The sequence below is a fragment of the Limulus polyphemus genome, unplaced genomic scaffold (assembly GCF_000517525.1).
Source record: "Limulus polyphemus unplaced genomic scaffold, Limulus_polyphemus-2.1.2 Scaffold5000, whole genome shotgun sequence".
Lineage (NCBI taxonomy): Eukaryota > Metazoa > Arthropoda > Merostomata > Xiphosura > Limulidae > Limulus > Limulus polyphemus.
The window spans coordinates 1-8,342 of record NW_013670610.1 but is presented as its reverse complement, the minus strand read 5'-3'; the positions used below and the strand labels follow the sequence as shown (position 1 = coordinate 8,342).

Genomic DNA, 8,342 nt, shown 5'->3' with positions numbered 1-8,342 from the left:
CATGCTGCTAGTGAGAGAACCTGTTGTTAAAATATTTGAATCCCACCACTGACAGACACGTAGTGTAGAAGAATCCTAAGCCCAACAACAACTTAGTATATATTTATACTATTGAGAAATATGAGTAAAAGCCATTTATTTCGACAAAAAATAACTTATATATATGTGTGTGTATATAATACTACTATTTTTCAAAAATCTGACAGACTCAAAAGGTCAAACCTTTTTGACTGGTGTATTTGACCACGCCCAAGGTCTCATAGATTAAGTTACTCTAATCCTGCCTAAAAGAATTCAATTTGAGGGTAGGCTGGTAAAGATCTTGATGAGTAATAAAATCGAATTGGGTATAGGCGCGTCCCATGCTTGGTATTGCTGGCGCAAAAAACAACAACAAACAAACCCTAATAAATAGGAACAAGAAAAAGATATCATAGATTAATGTACTCTGATCCTGTCTACAGGAATTTCAGGTGCCGCAGCTATTGAGGGTTCCCTCTTGTTTCTCTTTTATGGTGTCATAGTCAAACGTTATAATTTATTGATGCCAGTTTCAGCTGAGTGAAAAAAAAAATTCCATCCAACCAGTAATACTAAAACTTGGATCTACCTTTGCGTTGTTCTACAACTCGATGTCGCCCAGTTATTTCAATAGCCTATATAACGTGTTATACGGGAGGTAGCATGTACTTATAGCACCATGGCAACGATGTTGTCATCCGACAAGTTTAGAACAGAAATAATAGCTATGTAGTTACCAGTTCTCTGAAAATAAGGATTACCGCGGCAACGATATAGTTCAAAGTAATTTCGCAGTTCTGACAATCTTATAAAATGTATCCTCTTCTTTATACACCACATTAATAACAATTAAGATTACAAACGTTTTTATTAATTCTCTGGTGATCAATAAGAGCGACGATAGAACAGAATAGTTAAATGCCCCCTGTAATAAATTAATTATTATATCAATTGAATGCATATTACATAAAACAGATGCACAAATTTCCAGCAGTTACACTTTTTACTGTTTACTTACGTTACAGCAAAAGATATAAATAATTTGAAACTATATTGACAAATGAGTTAGATGAAGCCAACTGTATATTGTAACAATACTTATATTCTATTTTATAATGTTCATCGCAACTCTGTTTAACAGTATCAACAAAATCTAAATCAAGTATATAATAGATACAACTTTTTAAAAGGAAAATTACACATAGAAAAATATTCTTGCTACAAGCTTAATATAATAATAAAATTGTTGTTAATTAATGAATTAAACTTTAAAACGAACTAAAATACAGCCAGATTGAAAAGTAGTTTAATTCTTGGATAACTATATATTTTACATTTTGAGTAAGTATAGCAGGTAATAGTAATGGTGTTTTCTTTTTTTTAATATTTTTTTCTGTCACGCTTTATTTATTACGCCAAGGCTGCTCGTAAAATGCGAGGTGTAAATTTTAGGGTTAATCACTTAATCCTTGGGTGGTTCTTTGAAATATTTTATCATCATTATTTGTGTTTTATATTTGTGGCAAAGCTACTAAGACTGTTAGCCTTCGTCCCTAATTTGAACAACGGAGCAGATGGAAGGAAGCCAGCCAGCAGCACCCTAATGGTTTGATTGTCACTCTTATAACGATCTCATAGTTTAAACTGCAGGGTATATTTAGCGACGTAACAGAATTTCAACCCGGCTCACAAGCTCCGAAATACAGAGCTCTCTCTACCTCATGGGCAATGTGCACCGCTATAACCACTAGACTGGTAGTTTGTTTGTTTGTAGTTAAGCACAAAGCTACACAATGGGCTATCTGCGCTCTGCACGGGTATCGAAACCCGGATTCTAGCGTTGGAAGTCCGCAGACATACCGCTGTGCCACTGGGGGGCTAGACTGGTAGGGAAATATTTCCATACTTATACGGAAGATGAGGAATAAATTCATACTATCAAAATGATAAAAAAAACTATTTCAGTATGCTTAATTCTATTACTACAGAACTGCTTTATGTGCAAAACACTTATTACAAGCCAGGCAAAAGAGAGAAAGGTAAAAAAAAATAGGAAGGTCTCAAAAGGTGAAACCATAGACATCGTATAAAATCCAAATTTTACTACTTCCGTTCTAAATATATAAGTGATAATTATAATAATGTATATATATATATATATTGTGTAAATTTAATAATTTATGAGTTTTTGAATTATACCTCAACAGATTAAACTATTTATAATGTGACTAAAATAGGACTAAGGTCTTTTAAACTAAACTGATAGTTAATCATCTCCGCCCAACACTATTTGAAATCGCATTCCCAAAAATACTACTTCTTTGTCCCCTCTTACAACAGGGTGGTGTCACTGATATAACCTAGTTTTCTCGTTCTAACACTGGAATTGGAGATATGGAAAAAATATGTATGTATATGAAATATATTATTCCCTCCACCCTCATTGTTTTTTAAAACTAGGATAATTAAGTGCTAATTTATGTTAATAGACCTTAGATTAACACTAAATCGATTAAGCCAACTGTTACTAGAAAGTAAATACGTGTAGTCTCGAAAAATTAGGTATAGTGATATTTTCTGCATTGCTGTAAAATTCACGCAGTTCTGTCTGTATTCATAAAATATAGCATAATATGAACACATTTCTCTCTCAGTGTTACATTTTGTGTTTATTGTATATTTGATGCATATTTCTATCTATAGAATTCCTTTAATGTATTTTAATCCACGACATACTCTTTCCAGCATAAGAAATAGTGTCAGCAGTTGAATGTACCTAAAGCGACAAGTTACCAGAACTCAGCAATGATCACACAGTTCACTAGAGCTCAAGCAAACATACTGTACGGCAAAGGATAAGCACTCTGAAAGCTACATTAATCAAAAACGTTTGCACTAAAAAAGTAAATAAAAATGGCGTGTAACTATTCTTAACCGTATCAGAGTTTGTGACAACCGAATGTTTCTTAGAATTCAGTTAATCCAAAGGTCAGTCTGAAAATGAAAAAAATATTTTCACCAAATATGTTACACAAAAATTGGATAACAGTATTCAATTTTTTTTACTTGTATGTCGAATAATGTCAATAAACATATCAGAAACCCGATTGTTTTTTCTTACTCCAATTTTAACGCCGTACAACACTCATCAGTACAAGTGATAAACTGGCTCTTTCGCATATATATATATATATATAAGAAATATAAATATTATTTGTTATGAGTATGCAGGGAGAAATGGTGTGCTTTGAACATGACAGCTTTACGACGGATATTTTTGAAATGGAAACTCTGCTGCAGAGCTATTTTCAAGATGCATAGTGGTCATTTAGAGCATGATGGGATGTGGTGTCGCAAACTGTAACAATTTGGTGGTGCTACAAAATCGTACTAAATCTCCATTTTCAAATATAGAGTAAGTTTTGTTTATTAGCCAGCTTCTTTATTCGTTATTGAGCTACAATTGGCTGCTGGAGCAAGTTTAGTTTGCTTGTTGAATTATGCTCAAAGCTACTCGAAGGCTATCTGCATATAACTGTACCTAATTTTGAAGTAATGGACTAGAGGAAAGGCAGCTAGTCAACACCACTCACTGCCAACACTTGGACGACTTTTTACCAACAAATAGTGGGATTGATCGTCACATTATAACGCCTCACTCACATCTGAAAGGATGGACATGTTCAACGATGGGTTTCGATCCCACGACCCGCATATTGAGACTCAAGCGCCCTAACTAGCAGGAGAAATGAGCACGTAGGAAGCAAAACGTCCACACATTACGGGGACGAGATCAATAATAATACACGGAGAAATCTTGACCATACATGAAATAAATAAAATCAAATATAAGGAAGACATTGCACTATCAAGTCAGACTAAGGGCTTCATGTAGTATTCCACTATCTTTAGTTTACCTGCGTCAACGATCTTTCTTATACTTAATTGGCAAACATCAATTTAAAAGCATAATGAAGTGATTTCGAGATCATTGTTCTGTCGAAATATCTAGTATGTTCGCAAAATAAAACTACTTCTTTATGCTTATAAATTATTGTTTGTCAATTTACAATTACATTAGCACAAGCTGAGGCGCCCGTTCTACGTCTGGGAGCATAAGGATTAAATGGGGGTCTTAAACTAATAAACTAAATCAAGAATTTGTATTTATATACCTAATGTATTTCACACATATAATTTACTTTACAACTGTTTTATCCAAACCTATTTTATTTCACACCTACTTTATTTCACGTTACAGAAATTATATTACAATTACTTTTACTAATCCATCTCTACAGCCTTAGTGTTTGTCGATACTCTGAATGCATCTTCATAGACCATTTTAGAAGTTCTTCCTCCTTCCTGGACCAAAATAAAGGAATTTCTTGGTGATCCTACTCTTGAATGCCCAACATAGAAATGCAAAGGGGTCCCCCAGTGGCACAGCGGTATGTCTGCGGACTTACAACGCTAGAATCCGGGTTTCGATACCCATGGTGGGCAGAGCACAGATAGCCCATTGTGTAGCTTTGTACTTAATTATAAACAAACAAAAGCAAAGGGTTTACAGATGTAGTCCTGCCACTTTAAGAGTCTGACCTAATGCTTTGGTTGGCTTTTTTTTTTCTGGCAAAAAATGTGAATGTTTGACATTTTTAACGAAAGAACCAAAAGTATTTCAAGAAAAAAAAAGAATAAAATCAAGAAAAAAATAAAATACAGAAATATTAGGAATAAAATACTGGTATGACTGTGAAGTTATTAGCTAAACAAACTATTTTTGCTGTGGGCGTAGCCTAGGTTGGGTGGGGCCGGGTAACATCCGCCCTAAGACATGCCCCTTGGTCCACTGTATCATCCTACCAAGTTTGATTGAGATTGTTCAAAAGGCCACGGATTAGTTCTCGGACAAACAAATGTTTTACTGTTGTAAGTATAGAAAATGTGCTTCATACACAAGGATCATTCCAATTACATATTAAGAGTAGATAATCCCCAATTCATATTACCTTGTAAAAATCTCTCTTATTAATTATATAAAATATATGATTCAAATATTAGATATCTTTTTCGTTGAAGGCAAATATAATAAAGAAATCGAAATCACACAAAATAATATTATTTCTTTCGCCCCCGGGTGGGCTCGAACCACCAACCTTTCGGTTAACAGCCGAACGCGCTAGCCGATTGCGCCACGGAGGCCGTTAGGCAATTTTGTTAGACATAATAAAATCAATTTATTAAATCAGTGTAATGCTAATATATATATTTTAAGTTGTTTATAAAAAATTATTACATATTGTATGGAATTTCAAGAATCTGCAAACAATATATTACTGATAAGTTCCCGTCTGTAGTTTGTTATGTTGCCACTGTTCCAATACTGGCTGTACGACAGATTAGTTTAGGACTAGTAGTTAGGACTTTGCTTATGACCTTAGTGTTATTCTCAGTTGATTCAAGAACTTAATAAAAGATCCTGTCCTTACTGCAGAAAAAAACTCTCTAAAATTTTAATCACTACATATCTATGCCAGATACATATAACTAGATTTTGATTCACTGCGGAGGACAGAATGAAGGTTGCCTATTGTGAAGCTTTGTATTAAAAAACATAGGACATAGAAGCAATTCATCTGACCATATATATGGATCTGACAAAGAAGTATTGTGTTTAAAATTATAGAATATTTTTTTGAAATATGAAAGGATTTATAATTAATATCAATAAGTTATTTTAATTTTAATCTTAAAAACAGAATTTTACTTTACATTACAAATTAATACACGTAACATGTAAACAGTAGTAGTTTTATGTTTTTATCACGAAATCAAGAGCCTCCGTGGCGCAATCGGCTAGCGCGTTCGGCTGTTAACCGAAAGGTTGGTGGTTCGAGCCCACCCGGGGGCGAACTATTTTTTGCATGGTTTTCACTACATTTAATTTCAACTAAATGGTTATTCTCATTTTCTGAATCTTGCACCTTAAATAATTATTAACAATATGTAGTACATATTACGTAATCTAAAATCAGCTAACAAAACATACAAAATGACTTATATCACTTAACGAACAAATAGTGAACAGTTTTATACACAGTTAAAGAAAGTAAAAACCAGATATGAATGGAGTTATTTTATCGCAGTTGTTAAAAACAATAAAATGTTTTGCATTGTAATGATAAAACGGTTTTTAAATGTTGAAAACTGAACTGTAGTTTTTAATTTTTCACAGATAGTAATTATTTTGTCCATAATATCGGTTCAATCATAATCCGCTAGCTGTTTTGTCTTTTATAGTGTTATAATTCGAAGACGAAAATTTAGAAAGTTTTTCACAATTGTGCTAACGCTTTCTGTTAACAGGTGGCAGCAAAAGACGTATGACGAAGGACTTTTTCGTTTTATAGAATTTTGTTTTATTAATCGTTTTAAAATTGTAAGAAATTCTTACATATGAATTAACCGGAAGAAGTATAGATATATTACCATTTCATACTTGGTACAGTGATAAGAGAACCAAACAAAATTTGTTTAAAAATTTCAAAACCCTTTTTAATAAAGGAAACAATTCTCCTACAACTTTCCACCGAAACAAATTAAAAAGAAAACCCAATTTACCTTACATTTTCTTGAAAAAGGCACTCGCTGTCCTTATTTTCAATGAGATAAATACTATTACAGTTCTGTTAAATTTACAAAAAACTGACTTCTTGAATATTTATACTTTAGCAGTGTATGATAAACAATTATTTTCTTAAGTTCGATATGAATAAATCAAACCAAATTCTTCTATTTGTAAAATTTTAGTGTCATATCTGTCACGAGATTAATACAATTTTTGCGCTTTCATATGGACTTACTGCTTTAACAGAAAATATTTTAGTGAAACTTAATTTGTTAGCAGTAATGAGATATAAATGTTTAAAATCAACTTTACCCACGATATTTAGGTGAAAAATAAAATTCGTTAAATGTCATTCATATCCTAATAATTGACCAACATGACAAGGATAGAAGTCTTAAGTACAATTACTTGAGATAATTTATCTTGCGCACTTAGTTTAAAACTAAGGTTAAAGAATCAAAATGCTGGACAAAATGTATGGTCTTGGTTCCACGTATGCAGCGGGTTCTATATATGGCACAAACGTGACGTGTAGAAAGGTGTAAAGTAAGAGGTTTGGTGAGATATTGCTCTACTAAACTCGGTTGTATACTTTGAAAATTTCAGACTTTCAGTATTTGTTTGTTTGTTGTTAAGCATAAAATTACACAATGGAATATTTGTACTCTGCCAGCCCACAGACTGACTGCTAAGCTACCGCAGGGCAGGTTTCAATGAAACCAATTCAAAAATATACCGTGGTTTGATAATTTATGAAAATTATGAATCTAGTGCCCCTGGTGGCTAAAAATGATGTTGTTTATGATGTAGTTTAAGATAAGCAGAGAAAGGAAATATAATGAGCAATCTCTACATCTAATAAGAGCCACTGGAGAGGTTAATGCTACAAAAGTTCTTATATACGTCCGGATGAAATTTGTCACCGTTTATGTGGTTAGCATCATTAACCTATATTTTATTGGGGTTATAGCCAAGCTGTAATGCGCATTTGTATTATAACAATTTGCCCGCCACTTGACAAGCAGTTGATTACACCCAGACAGGCCTGGCATGGCCAGGTAGTTAGGACGCTCGACTCGCAATCTGCATGTTAGAATCCCTATCCCACGAAACATGCTCGCTCTTTCAGCTGTGGGACGTTATAATGTGACGGTCACTCCCACTATTCGTTGGTAAAAGATAAGCCTAAGAGGTGGCGGTGGGTGGTGAAGACTAGGTCTTCCTTCCAGTCTTTCACTATTAAATTAGAGACGACTAGCGCAGATAGCCCTCGTGTAGCTTAGCGCGAAATTCGAAACAAACATCCACATAAAAGTTTGCTTTAGTTTATTTGCAAGAGAAAGTGAGCTATTAAACACTGTCACAAAAATACCAGTGTTACTAGATTAAATTAATTGTTTCACCAAAAGTTCATTTTATCCGTATCTCAAGAAACTGAATTATTCCAGTCTAGCTCCAGCTTTGTTAGTTCATTCGTTAGTTCTATGTTCTAAACGTCAAGAAAAGAGTGCTAAACAGAAAATTACACGTTTTTCGCAGATCTACAGCTTCTCTTACATGTAAAATGTTTAACTACAAATTTCATTCTCTCGTACCTTTTGTCCTGTATTTATATTGTTACGTCTCCGTTTGTCAATTGATTTTCCGTAACTTCGTTCCGACGAAACTTAAGCGACACAAGTTCTTTCTT

At 33.6% G+C, this 8,342-nt stretch overlaps 2 non-coding genes across 2 annotated transcripts; one reads left to right on the top strand and one right to left on the bottom strand.

Annotated features, from left to right (window-relative positions):
* Nucleotides 1-5,152: 5,152 nt before the first annotated feature.
* On the bottom strand, nucleotides 5,153-5,226 carry Trnan-guu. The gene has a single exon. It is a non-coding gene; the product is annotated as a tRNA-Asn (tRNA).
* A 635-nt stretch (nucleotides 5,227-5,861) lies between these two features.
* Trnan-guu lies at nucleotides 5,862-5,935 on the top strand. The gene has a single exon. It is a non-coding gene; the product is annotated as a tRNA-Asn (tRNA).
* Nucleotides 5,936-8,342: the final 2,407 nt, after the last annotated feature.